Source organism: Schistocerca cancellata, chromosome 6 (assembly GCF_023864275.1).
Source record: "Schistocerca cancellata isolate TAMUIC-IGC-003103 chromosome 6, iqSchCanc2.1, whole genome shotgun sequence".
NCBI lineage: Eukaryota > Metazoa > Arthropoda > Insecta > Orthoptera > Acrididae > Schistocerca > Schistocerca cancellata.
The window spans coordinates 148,674,826-148,697,051 of record NC_064631.1 but is presented as its reverse complement, the minus strand read 5'-3'; positions in this window follow the sequence as shown (position 1 = coordinate 148,697,051).

Genomic DNA, 22,226 nt, shown 5'->3' with positions numbered 1-22,226 from the left:
TTTGACAGAAAACTTTGCTGGTCACCACATGTGTCTTACTTGGCTGCTCGTTGTACCTGTTCTCTAAATGTCCTCCGTGTTCTCAGCAGTACGTCATGGGGAGCAGATCAAATGGTCCTACTTCGCTTATATCGGTGCATTGTCCGATCAAAGCTGCATTATGGGAGCTTTCTCTACTCTTCTGCCCGGCCATCCATTTTACGCCATCTCAACTCTATCCACCATCGAGGGTTATGTCTGGCAACTGGAGCATTCTACAACAGCCCTGTTGAGAGACTGTATGCCGAAGCTGCCGAATTACCGCTAAACTACCGGTGTGATATGTTGCTTTGTTAGTACGCCTGCCGACTAATGTCAATGTCCGACCACCCATCATATTTCTCCTTCTTTGACGACTCTCTCGTTCGCCAATACGGGCTGCATGTGTCTGCCCCGTTACCTCCTGGAGTTCGCTTTCGTCGCCTGCTTCAGCAACTTGATTTTACCCTCCCTACGACTTTTCGAGTGGGTGAGAGCCCGAAACCACCTTGCCCCAGGCTCAGGTACCCATTCACCTTGAACTCAGCTCACTCCCAAAGGAGAGGACTGCGGATTCAATATACCGCTTGAGGTTTGTTGAACTTTGTTCGAGGCTCACTAATAATGTCTTTATTTACACAGATGGCTCCAAGACTACTGCTGGCGTCGGATGTGCCTTTGTCATTGGGGATGATACCTTGCAGTACCGACTCCTTGACCACTGTTCAAGCTTTACAGCTGAGCTTTTTGCTCTCTATCAGGCTGTTCAGTATATCCGCTGCCATCATCATTCTCCCTATGCCATCTGCTCTGATTCTTTGAGCGCCATTCAGAGTCTCCGTGACCCATATTCGGACCACCCTCTCGTGCAACGAATTCAATGCTCCCTTCTGTTGCTAGCTGATACCAGCGATTGTGTTCTTTTTTTGTGGATTCCTGGCTGCGTTGGTGTGCCTGGGAACAAAGCTGCTGATGCTGCGGCCAAGGCTGCTGTCCTCCTGCCTTGGACAGCTTCCTTTTGTGTCCCATCAACTGATGTTAGAAGGGTTCTTTGTCGGCGCGTTTCATCATTGTGGCATGAGGCTTGGTCCTCTCTCCATGAAAATAAGCTTGGGGCCATCAAACTGATCCCGACGGCTTGGACATCCTCCGCATGTCCTTCCCGGTGAGAGGAGGTCATTTTGGCCAGGTTGCGGATTGGGTATTGCCAATTTAGCCACTGCTATCTGTTGTCTGGTGACCCCGCCCTGCAAGTGCTCCTGTGGTCATCCATTGATGGTGTGCCATATTTTATTGTCCTGTCCCCGTTTTATTCACTCTCGTGTTGTCCCATGTCTGCCGTCTAACTTGCAGGAACTTTTAGCTGATAATGCTCGAGCAGCTGCTCGTATCCTTCATTTTATTACATTGACGGACTTGTCCAAAACGATCTAACTCTTATTATGTTTATCTGCATCTTTGTAAGTTCTTTCTGGTGTTGCCCCCTTGCGTTTATTCTACGCTATTAGGCGCTAATGACATTAGTAGTCGAGCACCCTAAAAAAAAAAAAAAAAAGATGAGCCAAGATCACTTGGAGTAAATCTTCTCTAGCATTTGCAGAAGTGGGGGCAATAGGAATAATAAAACTTAATATGGAAGCAGAACTTTCTTTTGCAATTTTATGTGGAAGTGTTCAGAATGTTGGGTGACAGGCCAAATTTATTTACTGACTTTGACCATCCAATGGTGTCCACTGAATTTGAAGAAGAGTCACATTACTCTTTTCTAGTCAAGATGCTATTAAAACAGTATTTTACTTGTAGTACTCATCACACACACGCAAACCCACACAAACCACACACCACTGACGCCAAATACAGTTCAAACTTGCGTGCCTCACCCAGCAAATAAGAAGCTGTGTATCACTCGCCAAATGTGTTACAATTGGCTCATTATACCTTATTCTAAACATATACACAGTGAATCTTTGATGAGGCTCACGTTGCTGTCTGGCAGAAATTTTCAGATGTCACTAATATACTTAATACAGCTGATGTCTAATAGTTGACAGTAAGCGAATAAATTTTGAATAATTGAATATATTATAACAAAACATGCAACATTCCATACAGAACCAATTACAAAATATTTTAATTTCATAATTTTCACAGTTTTACTTTTGAAGAAATGTAAGCAACTCAGCCAAAAAATATTATCCTTGGACCTACAATCATTAATGGATGGATCATTGAACTCTTTTGTGTGTGTGTGTGTGTGTGTGTGTGTGTCCCTTAGGGTCTATTGCACTTGAACAGGAACAATGATGTACCTCATTACAACACCAGAAGAAAAAAATGATATTCATTACGCCACATTAAGGTTATCTGAAGCACAAACAGTGGTTCACAATGCTGCAATCAAAAGTTTTGATCACTTACCGATTCATATAAAATGTCTAACACACAGCAATTTAAAATTTCCAGCTGAAATGAAAACGTTTCTCTTTGACAATTCCTCCTTTTGTGCAGAAGACTATTATTGTAATGTGTGAATGGTGATGGGTGGGAAATAATGACTTAATATCTGTCTATCTTTCATTTAAAAACTAACTAATAGAAGATCACAATGGAGGCATCTAGAATGAAATTTTCACTCTACAGCGGAGTGTGCGCTGATTTGAAAACTTCCTGGCAGATTAAAATTGTGTGCCGGACCGAGACTCGAACTTGGGACCTTTGCATTTAGCGGCGGAATTAAAGCTGCGAGGATGGTGCATGAGTCGTGCTTGGGTAGCTCAGTCGGTAGAGCACTTGCCTGCGAAAGGCAAAGGTCCCGAGTTCGAGTCTCGCTCCGGCACACAGTTTTAATCTGCGAGGAAGTTTCAGAATGGAGGCATATTTACAAAGAAATTAATGTCAATATGAAATGACTCGTTCCACATCATTAAGGTTTAGCGTGAAAATGATACTAGCTACTTATTGGTATATCACAAATCATGGTATAGACTTCTGCACTTTGAAAACCTCAAAATGAAATTCAAAAGTAAAATCAAGCAAATGATCAAAGCAGATGTACAATCCAATGGCGATATATTTGCTTATTCCTGAAAAACTAATAGTGTTACTGGCAAGAAATATCCGGGGATAAGAAGCAAACAAGCTACTTTTGATAAAGTAGGCCTACATCTTACACTTGTCAGGCTACCATTACTAAGAAATGACTTACATAAATGTTAAAGCAAAGATCAATTTTAGGGGATCTAAGCGTTTGAGATTGTTCCCTTAGGCCTAATCGCTTTTATGGACTTATACATGTTTTAAAAAATTAAATAGTTTTTTACCCTTTAAATTGAAATTATTGGCCGCAGATTGAATGATGCATCATATGGAAAATATCAAAGTGAGTTGATGTGTAAACTACAGTGAGACAAATGCACAAGTAATCTAATAAAACGAGAACTGTATTCTGCATGCAGCCGGCCGCGGTGGTCTCGCGGTTCTAGGCGCTCAGACCGGAACCGCGCGACTGCTACGGTCGCAGGTTCGAATCCTGCCTCGGGCATGGATGTGTATGATGTCCTTAGGTTAGTTAGGTTTCAAGTAGTTCTAAGTTCTAGGGGACTGATGACCACAGATGTTAAGTCCCATAGTGCTCAGAGCCATTTGAACCATTTTTATCCACATGCAGAGATGCCTCTATGCAGTTCTGTTTCTTTGACATTTCAATAATCGTCCACCTTTTGAGATGCACAAGATATGATAACAGCGCTTGCTTCTTTCCTAATTCCACACATTCATAGGCTAACGAAGCACATGTAGGAAAGTTTCTTGCAAACTTGAACATCAAAAATATTGCGCAGACGAACTGAAAGTTGAAAATGCGACGAACAAGAAGCAGTACTAGTAAGTTAACAAGCACTGGTTTCGAAGTTCCACTTCAATGCTATCAATACTACAAATACCGTAAAAGTGGGCTTAAATGGATTACGAAAGCATGTTTTTCACTTGAGTTCCTTCCCTTCTTGGTTGTTCGAAATACATCGACAAAATACAAATTACATTAATGACGCCAGATGTGTCGTATTACTAGAGCAAATATGAATTTTAGAACAGGAAAAAGTGCGAAATTGCCTTCTTGACACTATGTTATTCATGAAGCACTGTTCTTTTTAGTATTTAAAACAGTTACTGTGTGCACACGACGAATATGATGAGCAAAAAGCAGTTGTAAACAGTGGTCTGCTGTTATTGTTGGCTGCTTACTAGACAGCGAAACACAGGAGGTGACGTAGTTAAATTACCACATCCAGTTGAAGGCATTGCAAGTATTGAAGACGACATTTTTGGCGGGCGGGCAGAAAGATCTGTGTTTGTTATTGTTTTCGTCGAGGTGGTAGATGCCGCGTGGAACTTTTGTAGTAACTCAGTAATAGGCTTTGTGGTATTGTGATTTCTAAGAGACGAAAAGTGGGACGCAAAATTGTTGGAGAGAAAACAGGAAACGTAATATACATTCGCATTCTGGGAGGTAAACAAGCTGGTCGGTTAAAATGATTGTGGTTAAATTATCATATTTTCGCATACATAAATGTATAGGAGTTATTTAATACTGAGACGTATCCACTCAATCTGCACGTGTAGTTTTGTGCTTATGAACATTATAAACGGCAGATTTAGCTCCATAGGTGTGTTGTATGCAACTTAATACTGTTGTAGTGGCTGTTGGAAGGCTTCTTCAAATGTAACTCTCGTGTAAACATGTTGAGATGTTAATTAATGGAGTTGTCAAACTTTAGTTTTAGTCACTGAAGTATATAGCGACGAAGCTCACTTAAAACAGGAAGAGAAATGCAGCAAAACTGGAGATACTATGAGAAATTCGCATTTGCAAAATAAGGTGCTGGAATAGCATGTAAGGGTTCATATGAATGTCTCGCCTGACATCCAGAAAATTCGTAAATCAAATCAGTGTCTAGTAAATTCACTCTTTATTATTAACCTTAAGGACCATTCGTGAGTAAATGTTTTAGGATGTAAGTATTAGAAACTTAATGTTAGAATAGACAATTTTTAGATCTAGCTGCGCTGCCTAGAAAGGAAATGCTATAGGACAGATTGAATAAAAGTATTCTTTTTGTGAGCCAGTACAGTGAGAAACATCTCCTAAGTGCAAAGCAGGCAGTACTGGCCTTTTTGGGTTGTACCAAAAAGATGCAGACTCTGAACAAATGTTCCAACAGTAATTAAGATTCATTCTTGATAATTTAGTCCTGTTTTCTTGCCAATTGGCAGTAATTGCCTCATCACTGTTTCCTGCCTGAGGCTAACTTGAGGTTATTTGCACAAGGTCAGGTGCAGATGCTACACCCATCTGCTTTGACCCTTAATGTCATGGTGAGCCTTGATGTTTTTGAGTCTTTGTGTTTGTAGATTGTGTGTTGTAGTATTTGGTGGCTCTCTGTTATGCTGTATGTTTTTTAGTAAGCAGTTTGATATAAATTGAATGTTTCATGTTGGTATTGAAAGAATTTCTGCTGGCTTTCTGGTGAGTTACTTTGAATTTGCATATTTTGGCTGATGGATTCATTTTTATGTCTGGAAATACACTCCTGGAAATTGAAATAAGAACACCGTGAATTCATTGTCCCAGGAAGGGGAAACTTTATTGACACATTCCTGGGGTCAGATATATCACATGATCACACTGACAGAACCACAGGCACATAGACACAGGCAACAGAGCATGCACAATGTCGGCACTAGTACAGTGTATATCCACCTTTCGCAGCAATGCAGGCTGCTATTCTCCCATGGAGACGATCGTAGAGATGCTGGATGTAGTCCTGTGGAACGGCTTGCCATGCCATTTCCACCTGGCGCCTCAGTTGGACCAGCGTTCGTGCTGGACGTGCAGACCGCGTGAGACGACGCTTCATCCAGTCCCAAACATGCTCAATGGGGGACAGATCCGGAGATCTTGCTGGCCAGGGTAGTTGACTTATACCTTCTAGAGCACGTTGGGTGGCACGGGATACATGCGGACGTGCATTGTCCTGTTGGAACAGCAAGTTCCCTTGCCGGTCTAGGAATGGTAGAACGATGGGTTCGATGACGGTTTGGATGTACCGTGCACTATTCAGTGTCCCCTCGACGATCACCAGTGGTGTACGGCCAGTGTAGGAGATCGCTCCCCACACCATGATGCCGGGTGTTGGCCCTGTGTGCCTCGGTCGTATGCAGTCCTGATTGTGGCGCTCACCTGCACGGCGCCAAACACGCATACGACCATCATTGGCACCAAGGCAGAAGCGACTCTCATCGCTGAAGACGACACGTCTCCATTCGTCCCTCCATTCACGCCTGTCGCGACACCACTGGAGGCGGGCTGCACGATGTTGGGGCGTGAGCGGAAGACGGCCTAACGGTGTGCGGGACCGTAGCCCAGCTTCATGGAGACGGTTGCGAATGGTCCTCGCCGATACCCCAGGAGCAACAGTGTCCCTAATTTGCTGGGAAGTGGCGGTGCGGTCCCCTACGGCACTGCGCAGGATCCTACGGTCTTGGCGTGCATCCGTGCGTCGCTGCGGTCCGGTCCCAGGTCGACGGGCACGTGCACCTTCCGCCGACCACTGGCGACAACATCGATGTACTGTGGAGACCTCACGCCCCACGTGTTGAGCAATTCGGCGGTACGTCCACCCGGCCTCCCGCATGCCCACTATATGCCCTCGCTCAAAGTCCGTCATCTGCACATACGGTTCACGTCCACGCTGTCGCGGCATGCTACCAGTGTTAAAGACTGCGATGGAGCTCCGTATGCCACGGCAAACCGGCTGACACTGACGGCGGCGGTGCACAAATGCTGCGCAGCTAGCGCCATTCGACGGCCAACACCGCGGTTCCTGGTGTGTCCGCTGTGCCGTGCGTGTGATCATTGCTTGTACAGCCCTCTCGCAGTGTCCGGAGCAAGTATGGTGGGTCTGACACACCAGTGTCAATGTGTTCTTTTTTCCATTTCCAGGAGTGTATTAGTGCTGTGCATTTCTTGTGGCCAGAGATATAATATTTTTCTTTTTTTTCTGTGGTGAAGAAGATATAGATATTTATGAGAAGCTCAATGCTTGTTGCCATGGTTGAAGTTGTTTATGTATATTGAAATTGGTGGTGGTGAAAGTTTTAACGAATTTTCGGGATTTCCTTGTTAATGTTCGGTAATTGTTGGATTGTTATTGGTAGGTATCATGGCTACTGATGTACCATCATTGTTTAGGATACATTTCTGACATTAGTCATATGAGCATGGTTTGGTTTGTTGTACTGAGAACTTTGGTTTAGATAGAGTAAGTGGAAGTGTTGTATTTAGGGCACTGTTTGAGCTATGTGGGTGGAGTGAAATTTACATTACCATATTTTAGAGTAGTTAGTTCCTGGTGTTGAGTGCTTCGTTGGAGCTGTGTAGCTCAAGTGAAAATTGTGTTGAGTTTTTGAGTTCTGTGTGGGTTACTGGTACTGAGGTCTTCATTTGAGATATATAGGTCATATGAAATTTACAACAACAATAGTTTTCATTTTTGTAATTTTTTTGTTGATTTTGAGTATTTTGTGTACTTGATTTTTGGGTGAATACTTGTTTTGCAGTGATGTCATTATTGCCAGTGAGTGGAAGAAATCACTATTCTCTTGAAATTGTGACTGTTTATTTATGTCATCCCTCGCCCATGAACCATGGACCTTGTCGTTGGTTGGGAGGCTTGCATGCCTCAGCGATACAGATAGGCGTACTGTAGGTGCAACCACAATGGGGGGGTATCTGTTGAGAGCCCAGACAAACGTGTCGTTCCTGAAGAGGAGCAGCAGCCTTTTCAGTAGTTTCAGGGGCAACAGGCTTGGATGATTGACTGATCTGATTGACTGATCTGGCCTTATAACACTAACCAAAACGGCCTTGCTGTGCTGGTACTGCGAATGGCTGAAAGCAAGGGGAATGTATGGCCGTAATTTTTCCCAAGGGCATGCAGCTTTACTGTATGGTTAAATGATGATGGCATCCTCTTGGGTAAAACATTCCGGAGGTAAAATAGTCCCCCATTCGGATGTCCGGACGGGGACTACTCAAGAGGATGTCCTTATCAGGAGAAAGAAAACTGGCGTTCTACGGATCGGAGCGTGGAATGTCAGATCCCTTAATCGGGCAGGTAGGTTAGAAAATATAAAAAGGGAAATGTATAGGTTAAAGTTAGATACAGTGGGAATTAGTGAAGTTCGGTGGCAGGAGGAACAAGACTTCTGGTCAGGTGACTACAGGGCTATAAACATAAAATCAAATAGGGGTAATGCAGGAGTAGGTGTAATAATGAATAGGAAAATAGGAATGCAGGAAAGCTACTACAAACAGCATAGTGAACGCATTATTGTGGCCAAAATAGATACGAAGCCCACGCCTACCACAGTAGTACAAGTTTATATGCCTACTAGCTCTGCAGATGACGAAGAAATTGAAGAAATGTATGATGAAATAAAAGAAATTATTCAGAGAGTGAAGGGAGATGAAAATTTAATAGTCATGGGTGACTGGAACTCATCAGTAGGAAAAGGGAGAGAAAGAAATGTAGTAGGTGAATATGGATTGGGGATGAGAAACGGAAGAGGAAGCCGCCTGGTACAATTTTGCACAGAGCATAACTTAATCATAGCTAACACTTGGTTCAAGAATCATAAAAGAAGATTGTATACATGGAAGAGAGCCTGGAGATAGTGACAGATTTCAGATAGATTATATAATGGTAAGACAGAGATTTAGGAACCAGGTTTTAAATTGTAAGACATTTCCAGGGGCAGATGCGGACTCTGACCACAATCTATTGGTTATGAAATGTAGATTAAAACTGAAGAAACTGCAAAAAGGTGGGAATTTAAGGAGGTGGGACCTGGATCAACTGAAAGAACCAGTGGTTGTACAGAGTTTCAAGGAGAGCATAAGGGAACAATTGACAAGAATGGGGGAAAGAAATACAGTAGAAGAAGAATGGGTAGCTCTGAGGGATGAAGTAGTGAAGGCAGCAGAGAATCAAGTAGGTAAAAAGACGAGGGCTAGTAGAAATCCTTGGGTAACAGAAGGAATACTGAATTTAATTGATGAAAGGAGAAAATATAAAAATACAGTAAATGAAGCAGGCAAAAAGGAATACAAACGTCTCAAAAATGATATCGACAGGAAGTGCAAAATGGCTAAGCAGGGATGGCTAGAGGACAAATGTAAGGACGTAGAGGCTTATCTCACTAGGGGTAAGATAGATACTGCCTACAGGAAAATTAAAGAGACCTTTGGAGAAAAGAGAACCACTTGTATGAATATCAAAAGCTCAGATGGAAACCCAGTTCTAAGCAAAGAAGGGAAAGCAGAAAGGTGGAAGGAGTATATAGAGGGTCTATACAAGGCTGATGTACTTGAGGACAATATTATGGAAATGGAAGAGGATGTAGATGAAGATGAAATGGGAGATATGATACTGCGTGAAGAGTTTGACAGAGCACTGAAAGATCTGAGTCGAAACAAAGCTCCGGGAGTAGACAACATTCCATTAAAACTATTGACAGCCTTGGGAGAGCCAGTCCTGACCAAACTCTACCATCTGATGAGCAAGATGTATGAGACAGGCGAAATACCATCAGACTTCAAGAAGAATATAATAATTCCAATCCCAAAGAAAGCAGGTGTTGACAGATGTGAAAATTACCGAACAATCAGTTTAATAAGTCACAGCTGCAAAATACTAACGGGAATTCTTTACAGGTGAATGGAAAAACTAGTAGAAGCCGACCTCGGGGAAGATCAGTTTGGACTCCGTAGAAATATCAGAACACGTCAGGCGATACTGACCCTACGACTTATCTTAGAAGATAGATTAAGGAAAGGCAAACCGACATTTCTAGCATTTGTAGACTTAGAGAAATCTTTTGACAATGTTGACTGGAAAAATCTCTTTCAAATTCTGAAGGTGGCAGGGGTAAAATACAGGGAGCGAAAAGCTATTTACAATTTGTACAGAAACCAGATGGCAGTTATAAGAGTCGAGGGACATCAAAGGGAAGCAGTGGTTGGGAAGGGAGTGAGACAGGGTTGTAGCCTCTCCCTGATGTTATTCAATCTCTATATTGAGCAAGCAGTGAAAGAAACAAAAGATAAATTCGGAGTAGGTATTAAAATCCATGGAGAAGAAATAAAAACTTTGAGGTCAGAGACAACAAAGGACTTGGAAGAGCAGTTGAACGGAATGGATAGTGCCTTGAAAGGAGGAAATAAGATGAACATCAACAAAAGCAAAACGAGGATAGTGGAATGTAGTCGAATTAAGTCGGGTGTTGCTGAGGGAATTAGATTAGGAAATGAGACACTTAAAGAAGTAAAGGAGTTTTGCTATTTGGGGAGCAAAATAACTGATGATGGTCGAAGTAGGCAGGATATAAAATGTAGACTGGCAATGGCAAGGAAAGCATTTCTGAAGAAGAGAAATTTGTTAACATCAAGTATAGATTTTAAGTGTCAGGAAGTCGTTTCTGAAAGTATTTGTATGGAGTGTAGCCATATATGGAAGTGAAACATGGACGATAAACAGTTTAGACAAGAAGAGAATAGAAACTTTCGAAATGTGGTGCTACAGAAGAATGCTGACGATTAGATGGGTAGATCACATAACTAATGAGGAAGTATTGAATAGGATTGGGGAGAAGAGAAGTTTGTGGCACAACTTGACTAGAAGAAGGGATCTGCATCAAACCAGTCTCAGGACTGAAGACCACAACAACAACAACATTAATGTCATGCCACATTAGTAAATTTATATATTGTGAAGGTGCTGTGAGAATGCTTAATGTCTTGAAGATGCACCCACAAAATGACAGTTGTTAAACACTACCGTCTATCTCAAGATTCTCACTTACAATTTGATGCAATATGTGATCAGATTAGCTGGATATGTGCTTCAGCATTTGACAACTTAATATTTGTTCAGATGTAGAAGATTTTACTCATAGCTACTTCATTGGATGTTGATTTGTATCTCATTGGCAACAGTGGTGTACTCTACATACAAAATTCATGTTACTAATAAGTACATACTTAATTCTTTTCGAATTTGACTTGTAGTGATGATATTTTACTTATGTTTGATCTTTTCTATACTGCCAGGTTCTATCAAAAAGTATTTGAAAATCCATTCAGTATACCTTTGATTTATTTTCAGAAACACATCACAAATCCAGCACCACACCAGAACTACAGGATTGTACAACCAAATGTTCTCTACCACCACCCTATATTTTTTGGGATGGTTAGTAAGGATAGGCCACGGCGTATACCAAAGATAATTATTTTATATTTTACCACCTGTGCCAAATTAATGTGTCTTGTAGCGTTGCTCTTGGGGGACGAAAATGAAAAGAACTGTTACTTTTTTTTTTAATGTCGAAAAAGTGAATATTTTGGTGGGCCACTTGGCAACAGAATCAAGGATTGATTACACTATTGTAATAACATACGTTGAGCATTAAATACCTGAATAAGAGCAGCATATTGATATATATATATATTTGAGATCGTTCGGAAGAAACATTATCATTTCTATGCATTTTTATAGTCGCGATGTAGTCATACCCGGATCAACACTAAGGGACCAGAAGATTTATAGACTTTAAAAGAAATGCAACACTACACAATTAAAAAAAAAGGAGTTGGTTCAGAAATAATAGGAAAACGATAATGTTCCTTCTGCCTCATGCTGCATTCGGCCCATCAGCGTGATCGTATTTCTGGTGATGAAGTAACACAAAAATAATTAACATACAGGTAAATAAGGAGATGGAATCATCAAGGTTAATTTACGAAAATAAGCACACTTATCTTTAACACACGTTTTTTTAATGCTACGTACCTTTTCATATTAAATTACAATAGATGACCATTGTGGTTAGATACTTTATACATAACAGTCAAAATGTCCTCTTGACTCTGTCTGTTCGATATCAGTTACAAGAAACTACATGTTTTCTGTTTGGACAAAATAACAATTAGCATATTCACTCAATACTTTCACATAGAATATAAAATACAGTTGCGGAACGCAGCAAGTCCTCGTCCGCCTCTCATGGAATACAAACAGTAAAAGGTGAGGCGCCAAAAACCTCATTTGTCTTGAAACAACAGAATTCTTTTTTTTTTTTTACACCATTAATCGATACATGTACATAGAGATTTACTGGCACCGCGCAAGAACGGCAAAGATAAAGAATAATAGATTCTGTCACTGCTATGCGATGGTTCATTTCTTTTACTTTACAATTGTTCGATAACTTTAGGCCATCAGGCGTTTACTATTGAGCGTATATTAATGTTTGTGAGGCGAAAATTACTAATATTACACTGCCTCTCATGAGGAGGGAAGGAATACCGAAGGTATTACTTTCATCCTCATGCCCATTGGAATATTTGTAATTTTCGGGTGTAACATACAGGTTATTAAAAATTTCATTTCACATTCATTTCATAATAAAAGAATTAACGCTTCAATTTGTAATTACTGACGATGGATCATTGTGAATTTGTTCTGTGTGTCTATCAGTGTTTGCATGGATTCAGTCTTTCTTGATGATTCTTAAAATTAAGGCTATAAGTACACATATTTACAAACTTTATAAGGAAATAGAGTCACACTTCATTTTTCAACGTTGCAAAAGTAATTTGACTATCACAACTGGTACACAACTTTCTGTTTTGACTGTATTCATTATATTGTCATCGTCTTGTCGATTGACTGCCTTGTCCGTTGTCGCACTTAATTATAGATTTATTTTCGTCACACATACACTATTTATGATAGACTTGAGTTGTAGAGCGGCCACTGGTGATGGCTTCGACAAGGAAGTCCATATCTTTGACTTTCAGGGCTCGAGTGTGGCTCTCCGAATTATTTCACATATGAAACAGATAAAATATCTTATATTAGAATAGCTTACAAAACTAATATTATATACATGTGGGATGGGATTTAGGTAGGATCGGATCCTTTGACGTATTTTCGTGTGCTTATTTTCATTCGCTTCGTGACCTCTCGTTAAAGTTTACGTTTCAACAGTGTTCAGAGGTGACCTTGTGACTTGTCTCTGTGTACAATCAGTCATTATACTAATTACGCTAACTTCTCTATCTTAGAGTCTCTCAGGTTTATGATACATACAAAATGCTTTCAGTACTGGGTGTGAATGTTTTTGCTACAGAATGTAGCGCACAGCAACTGTGTTGGCGGTTGAACGTTTACATTATTTCGTCACGTGGTGGCTGTCCGCCTCCACTGTTGCGAGCAATCTTGAAATTCAGTCTGTGCGCGCGCACGTGACCGGAGCTTTCTTGCAGAGCGTTGATTTCGCGCTTGAGGTGCCGTGCGTCGCTTTTGTTCGGCGGATCGTGGCTTTGTGCTTTTTAGATTGCTGGAGGGAGCTTCTGCCACCGAAACTGCCTCATATCACTTCCTGCCCATTATCCAGTTACGGATTCACAGGTAAGTGGTAGCTACCGCTGCAACTGCATGTGTGGAATGACACTGATTATTACACACTGCACACATCAATGAATTTTTCACACATATGGTGTAGTAGAATACTGCCACTGAAAGTCGTCGAACTTTAAAACTTCACTTGCACTGTGGTGAGCGTCTGCGTGAACGATGTATTAAAAAAAATTCTCGCTTCATAACATCACACGGTGTTTACAAGTTGATTTACATACTAATATTTACAAGAGTTCATTTAAATCGAGAATTAATCTAATTGACCACTTTGAATCAGAATAATTGTTTCTTAATTAGTCTTTTTTTTATTTATGCCTACGGTCACAGGTAGGCTATTATAAGTCCTTTTTCTTCGACCAAATTCATTCCAATCTCCTTCACAAATTAATTTCATTCATAGTAATCTTTATCACGCTTGCTTATTCATTTTGTAGGCCCAATCATTCATTTATGTCAAAGTTTTTCTCGTATGTGCTTGTCTTTAAAGAAAGTTCGAGGACAGACTTGAAAATAGCAATTCCGCCTCGGGATTTCGTGTGGAAATACAAACAGTCGAAAAAGAAAAATGGGCAAAGCGGGCCTACTCGCGGATCGTCGACAGAATATAAATTACTCCTCTACCGGGTCGAAAATTTAATTTACATTGCGCATTACAAAAGCAATATGCGCGTCGCGAACCTACTCATTTTTATATGTAGTGCCTCACTTCCTAAGCACACGTGCATCTTTACAAGTTGATCCTGAGGAGTGGATAGGATCAAGGATCTTAAAGGATTTGCACTTAGGAAAGGGATTCAATAATCACAGAGAAAACAATAAATATTGCAGTGCGCACTTAAAATAAAATCAATCACTTTAAGCATGTATATCTAATATGTATCTTGGCTGCAGCTTGCTTACTACTCTTTGCTCATTTCTTAGACTAAGTCAAGTTTATGCATTACGCACTTGGGTATTAATTATCATTTGTATATATAAGCCTCTCACTAGAGTGTTGTTGTTTGCTGCTGTCGCGACCTGTGAAGCTTGGGCGAGATTCTTATTCTATTTGCTGCTAGCTTGTGAATTTGCGGTATCGCTAATGCTCAATAGTACCGTGAAGTTGGCATAATAAACCATGCTACTCATATCTTCTTTTACTCATGTTGTTTATAGTCTGGACTCATCTTACTTTGCGTTATATAATAAACTTCCTTTTTATTCCATCACGCTTTTACTTAAGGTTAACGTCAGGCCTTTTTAGAACAATTGCGCTGCGTTATCAATTTGTTCATGCTTAATCCTAGGTATATGTTTACTTCAAAGAGATGTTATTTCATCGCTGGCACAGCACTGTGCTGGAAGTTACAAGTTAAATCTACCGACTGTTTTGCGCTAACAGGTGGTGCCTTATTTACGTCACATTTGAAAATAGGGAATAACCTCATGGAATCGAATCTTTTCACATAACTTTCCCCTTTTGTCTGGACGTTTAAGTATTTCCTTTTAAAAACAGGTCATTAACTTGTCCTCGATTAAATTTCACTTACAAATACTAAGCACATATAATCATCATTTTCATATTACTATTTAGTGAGAGAAGTGCATTATTCGCTCCTTCCTGCTCATTCTCAAATTACTATTTAGCGAGAGAAGTGCATAATTCGCTCCTTCCTCTTTCATCATTTTAGTACCTCGGGGCTAATTAATACCTCTCGAGTGCATCATTTTTCTTACATACTAACTTATAACTAAAATTGAAAATCGCCTCTAGGACATGTCCTCCTGTTTACATAAAGATTATTCATGTAAATACTTGTCTACAACTTATTCTGTATTTCATTTTCCAGACACGTTGTTTTGATACATAAGGTTTCCTTTTAGCACCGGTTAACGTCCGTAGTCAGTTCAGTCCAGTTCAATTCTTGTTACTCATTGGTTAATCCTGATCTCCAATACCTTAGAATTATCTTACAGCTTAAATTAACTTAATTCCTGGCGTTATAAAATTTTCTTAAATCATGATGGTGGAACAATCCTTTGATTTTATTCGTGGCAGGGTCAGATAACAAATAGCTACCAATGTGTGGTTTCCTCATTATCACAAAGGGACCTTCATAAATGTGTTGCCACTTAAGATTCTTCTTTAACAACAGGGATGGTTTAAAGTGAGTCCTGACTAATACCTTTTCTCCTTCTTTGAAATCTATAACTCTGTTTACCTTCTTATCAAATGCCTTTTTTCCGAGGTTAGCATACTCTTGCATCTAACACTAGCCTTACGCTACCATCTGATTTTAGTACAGACAATAAAGGACTCGAATAAGGTGAATGAGATACTTCTATCACATTCCAGCGTAACATTTTCCTGATCTCGCACTTGACAGCTTCTCGTCTCGCATATGGAATGGAATAGCTTGTTCTACAGTAGGTTGAATGGGGCAGGACATCCATTCGATATTCAAAGCCTTTTATTAGTCCAGGTTTCTTAGAAAATACTTGAACGTAATCTGTTAACAAATTGTAAAGCTCATTCTGCTGTTGTTTGGATAATTCAGTGGACTCACTAGCTTTAGCGTATAATTCATTCTGACCGGGAATTAGGTCTTTATACTCATCGTCATTAACACTTTCAGGATCTGTCACGTCTTCTGTCTGACTGTACTGTTGTCTTTTAGTCCATGGCCGTACAGCTATTCGAAGCACCCCAAAGTTTGTCTTCACCTTACTTCTTAACAAATTTACAGTTACTTGTTGCTGGCTCGCTACTACAGTACAGATTCCACACTCGATGTCAATTTTAGCTTTCGTATGCCTCAAGAATTCCATACCCAGGATACATGGCACTGATAGGTTTTTAACAATAAGAAAAATGCACGTTACTGAAATAGACTCTATCTGGATTTGAAGCTGAGTCTGAAGATTTACACGTTGTGTTAGTGGACCAATTGCTCCCGATACGGTGCAACCTTGAATTGGAAGTGATAAAACTTTGCATACAGAGGATATTTGCTTAAATAAACATAAAGATAAGACATTTATATTAGCTCCTGTATCTACAATGGCTGTTACTGGTATGTTGGCATTTGATACTCTTATGGAAGCTTGAACTTGTTCGTCCCATACGTCAACAGTGTCTTTCGTCTCAGTGTCTGCTACTAGATCACCCCGTAAGTTTGTCTCTTTGTCATACCTAATTGCTTTAATTTCGTGTGGCAGGGTGCCCCCATTCAAACCTGCAGCATCCTCTAGGAGGCTCAAAGGTGCTGCTTTTAATTTTCCGATCGACGCTTACTTTCCTGCTGATTTATATTTCTTAAAGTTTCTTCCGTCTGGAACTGGTATTGGTTTTGTGGTACGAACTCGGTTGGAAATGGATCTTGTTGTCCTGGCGTATTCGCTTGCGCATAATAAATTTGCGTATTATGCGGGAGTTTAGGCTTCAGACTTCCCGAAGGTCCGTTCGCTTGTTGCGTGAAGTGTATATTTTGTGGCTGAAAGGTATTTTGCTCTGGCTTGTGTTGATTGTAACCGTTACTGAAAGGTGTACGTTGGTCTCCACCTTGATTATGCCATTTATTTATTTTCCACTGACGATTTGAATCGTAAGACTGATCGTTTTGATAATTACCGTTGATCGGTTGCGTGTTTCCATATTGCTGGGGCTGTGTGTTATAATGTGCATTTTCGTACTGAGGTGGTGACGAATTATATATTGGATTGTATCTCTGGCCGTTATTGTACTTATTTTTGTATTTGCTGTTGGAGTATGTAGTGTGTTTATTTTTGAAACCGTTGTGGGGTTGGTACTGGCTGTCGCTGTTACGCGCTTTCGCTCGGCCACCATTGTTGCCTGCATATTCTGTATTGTGCTGGCCGCCTGCACTGAAGTGAGCGTTGCCAACATCAACTCTAGCGTCCTCGTAAATCAGATCTAACGAGTCTAACACAGATAGGAAAGTGTCCGTATCGTCCTCAGACACATTTACTAACTTTTCTCTGATCGCAATAGGTAGCTTAGTTTTTAGAATCATAATAACGTCTTTGGCGGTGATCGGCGAATCCCAGAACTTGATTTTCGCTAAATACTTTTCAAAATACCTTCTCAAACTACCGCGCTTACTGTTAAACACTTCGGCGTTGTAAACCTCTTTTCTCAGGCGCTGCTGCACACCAGAACTCCAGAATTTAGCTAAAAACATCTGTTCAAACTCTTTGTAACTCTTACAAGAGTCGACCATTTCGGTTCCCCATAAGGCAGCATCGCCTACGATAAATCCACTAACGAATTGAATTCGCTGGCGGTCACTCCAGCTATTCGGGAAAATTCCTGAAAAATTTCGGAGGAACACTAGAGGATGAATTTCTCTTTTCTGTGAGTGAAAGGTCGGAAAAATACGATGTTTGATCACGCTTTCCTCCTGCATCAAACTGACGAAAGTGGGTGGGCTGGTACTCTGGTTAACTTGTGCTTCTATAGAACTATGAGTTTGAGCGTTATCAAATGGTGAACGGTAATGTACCTGCTGTTGTTCATTACTTCGTGGTGAATTATTCCAGTCTCCTGACACGGGAGGTGGGGAATTTTCAACTTGACATTTTAGTTGTACGAACTTCATCAACTATCTGTTGACGCCATTCAGGTAAATCTTGAGCTAACGTTCGTCTTATCTGGCCTAATTCTGACATCACCGTGTCTCCTGTTTTTCCAGGGGCCGCCAATATTTCAAATGTCACGTTTTTGACAGTTTCCCTGAGTTCGTTCTTGACCTTGTTTTCTATGAATCCGTCTTTATTTTTAATCCACTCTTGGTAGTGGTCAGACAATGCTCCAGCATGTGCCTTAACAGTATTCTTTATTTGATCCTCTACATTAAGAGTCTCGATCTGTTTGGAAAGATCATCAACAACATTCTCGATCGTGTCTACTGCGGTTTTAACTCCTTTGACCTCATCAGAGATTGCAGTATAATCTTCTTTTAAGGTCGCAGCTTGTTTTTGATATTCCATCACATTTGAATTTATTTCTCCCTTGGCTGCTTCGATTTTTTCATCTAACCGTTTTGAAATATCCTCTATTTTTGACTCTACTTGTGTGTCAATTTCTAGCCTCATGGTCGTGATCTGACTACTGATTTGGCTTTGGACATTACCCAACAGGGTATTTAAATCAGCTGTTATGTCTGCCTTTAGTTCGGCCTTTACCGAATTTAACCGTGTATTTAGGTCATTTATCTCCGTTTGCAGATCTGTTTTTACTGAATTTATGTCTGCTTTTACTGAGTTGCACAGATTTGTAAGGACCTGATTTTTATTATGCCGCCTTTCGGCCTTCTCTTTTTCTTCGCGGGCCTTTTCATCTAATCTTTCCTGTTTTTGGCTTTCGAACTTGCGTTCCATTATTGCTTCGATCATTGCAGCCAAGTCATTTTTTTCAAAAGCGGGAATAGTTTGCACACTAGGACCAGCTTCTAAAACTTCGGTCGAGGCTGTTTCTGCCTCCGCTCGTGTACCTATCGCGCGTGATCGTAATGGATAGTGAGGTCCATTCGCATCACCGCTGTCGTCTGGTTTTGTTTGTGTCCGCTGTTTACCGTCAGCCATGTTCATGAATTATTTGTCAAACGTCAAAATGCTACAGATATTGTTTGTCACTGCCGTCAGTCGTTTGTCTGTGACGTTGTGCTATGGCTTACTGGGACCTAAGATGAAATTTAAACTCTGGGTAACAACTGACGTTCATATACGCCAAGAAGACAAGATGGTTCCTACTAATTACAAACAAATGAAATATCACACGTTTTACCCGTTTTGAGCGTAGTTATCCGCCATATCGTAATTTTTTTTATGCACTGACAACAATGATACACTTTCACTGAATTTAACTACATAAGAATGGACTATGGACAAATTGAAATAAAGCTCTTTCAAGGCAAGGAAAGACAGGTTTACGTTCTGATCAACTCGAAAGATGCTACGTCACTACGAAAGCTTGGCTACTGCGTATAAAAATTTCACTTACTATGGCTGTCTTGATGGTGATACAGATGAATACTCGCGTTTTTTGGTAATTTCATCAATCGTTCTTCTGAATTAATTAAAAGGTTTTCCCACTTCTCTTTCTCGGTTGAATTGCATCCACATGAAAAAAATGAAACAATTATTAGCACAAGCACTGAAAAATTTTTAAACACATACATGAAATGATTTTTGATCAAGTCCCTGTTCGGGCGCCAAGTGTAGCGTTGCTCTTGGGGGACGAAAATGAAAAGAACTGTTACTTTTTTTTTTAATGTCGAAAAAGTGAATATTTTGGTGGGCCACTTGGCAACAGAATCAGGTATTGATTACACTATTATAATAACATACGTTGAGCATTAAATACCTGAATAAGAGCAGCATATTGATATATATATATATATTTGAGATCGTTCGGAAGAAACATTATCATTTCTATGCATTTTTATAGTCGCGATGTAGTCATACCCGGATCAACACTAAGGGACCAGAAGATTTATAGACTTTAAAAGAAATGCAACACTACACAATTAAAAAAAAAGGAGTTGGTTCAGAAATAATAGGAAAACGATAATGTTCCTTCTGCCTCATGCTGCATTCGGCCCATCAGCGTGATCGTATTTCTGGTGATGAAGTAACACAAAAATAATTAACATACAGGTAAATAAGGAGATGGAATCATCAAGGTTAATTTACGAAAATAAGCACACTTATCTTTAACACACGTTTTTTTAATGCTACGTACCTTTTCATATTAAATTACAATAGATGACCATTGTGGTTAGATACTTTATACATAACAGTCAAAATGTCCTCTTGACTCTGTCTGTTCGATATCAGTTACAAGAAACTACATGTTTTCTGTTTGGACAAAATAACAATTAGCATATTCACTCAATACTTTCACATAGAATATAAAATACAGTTGCGGAACGCAGCAAGTCCTCGTCCGCCTCTCATGGAATACAAACAGTAAAAGGTGAGGCGCCAAAAACCTCATTTGTCTTGAAACAACAGAATTCTTTTTTTTTTTTTTACACCATTAATCGATACATGTACATAGAGATTTACTGGCACCGCGCAAGAACGGCAAAGATAAAGAATAATAGATTCTGTCACTGCTATGCGATGGTTCATTTCTTTTACTTTACAATTGTTCGATAACTTTAGGCCATCAGGCGTTTACTATTGAGCGTATATTAATGTTTGTGACGCGAAAATTACTAATATTACAGTCTGTTAATATGTTAATATTATGGCACTATCAATAGTAGTATCACAGACACACTTTAAGAAAATGAAACTGTTTACATTCCACTTTGAAAAGCCACTGTCTTATAATGTTTATTGAACTGGATGACACTTGTATATCTTGTGTTGAAGTTTCTGTTGCAATAAATGTGATTTTTTTAGTATGACATGTCAAAAACAACTGCAGTAAAATAAATTTGTTTATTGTAAAAGAAGTTATGTCTTTTACATATGTTGTATTGTCCCATTTTATGTGTGTTGTTCACAGTCCCTGCTCCCATCCCCACCCAGCGAAAGTAATTACAGAATCATTGCATGATGTTACATCATGTGTGTGTGTGTCTTGGAAAGGGGGGGGGTGTGCACACACTTTTGAGAAGAGTTTATTGATCCATCCACGAATGATTGTAGGTCCAAGGATAATATTTTTTGACTGGGTTGCTTACATTTCTTCAAAAGTAAATCTGTGAAAAGTATGAAATTAAAACATTTTGTGATTGGCTCTGCATGGAATGTTGAATGTTTTATTAGAATATATTCAATTACTCCACATTTATTTGCTTACTGTGAAGATCAGCAGTATTAGGTACAAATGTAATACCTATTAGTGACATGAAAATTTCTGCCGGACTGTGACTGGAACCTACATTTCTCTCTTGTTGTGAGGAAATATTCCATGAAGTTCAGGGTTTGCAGTCAGATGTTACTGAACCAGTCTTTTGACTGCATAACTTCCAGCAATGTGAATGGGATGAAGAAATACTGAATATTCATCTGTCCTAGAAACCTCATCAAAGATTCACTGTCTATAAGTTTAGAATAAGGTATAATGAGCCAATCGTAACACATTCAGCCAGTGATACACAGCTTCTTATTTGGCATGTGTTCAGTTCTTTTCCTTTGATTCTTTCCACACATCACATCACCTCTCCTCTGCCTGTAACTTCAGATTGATCAGCCTGTGAGAGTACATAATGGGCTCTGAAAATGAACACTTAAGTTCTTCTGGATATATTGTTTGGTTTGTCATTTTGGATATGACATGACCTTGAATAAATAGAACAAACAGAAGTAGCAACCTTTATGACCAGTGCTTGATTTGTAAAAAAAAAAGTAGTAGTACCAGTACTGTGACCTACTGTGGACTGTTTTTTATTAATGTCTTAAAACTTCATTTTAATGGTTTTGTATCAGAGGTATCAGTATGGTATACCATCACAAATCAAGCACTGGTAATAACAAGAAAAGCAATTGTCTGGTTTAAAATAGTCACACTGACTGTACCTGGATTGCTTTGTCATCTCACAGCAATAAAAAAAAAGGAAGATTGTTTGGCAATATTATAAAAGGGATAGGTGTTACTCATTATATAGTAGAGATGCTGATTCACAGTTAGGCACAACAGAAAGACTGTCAAAC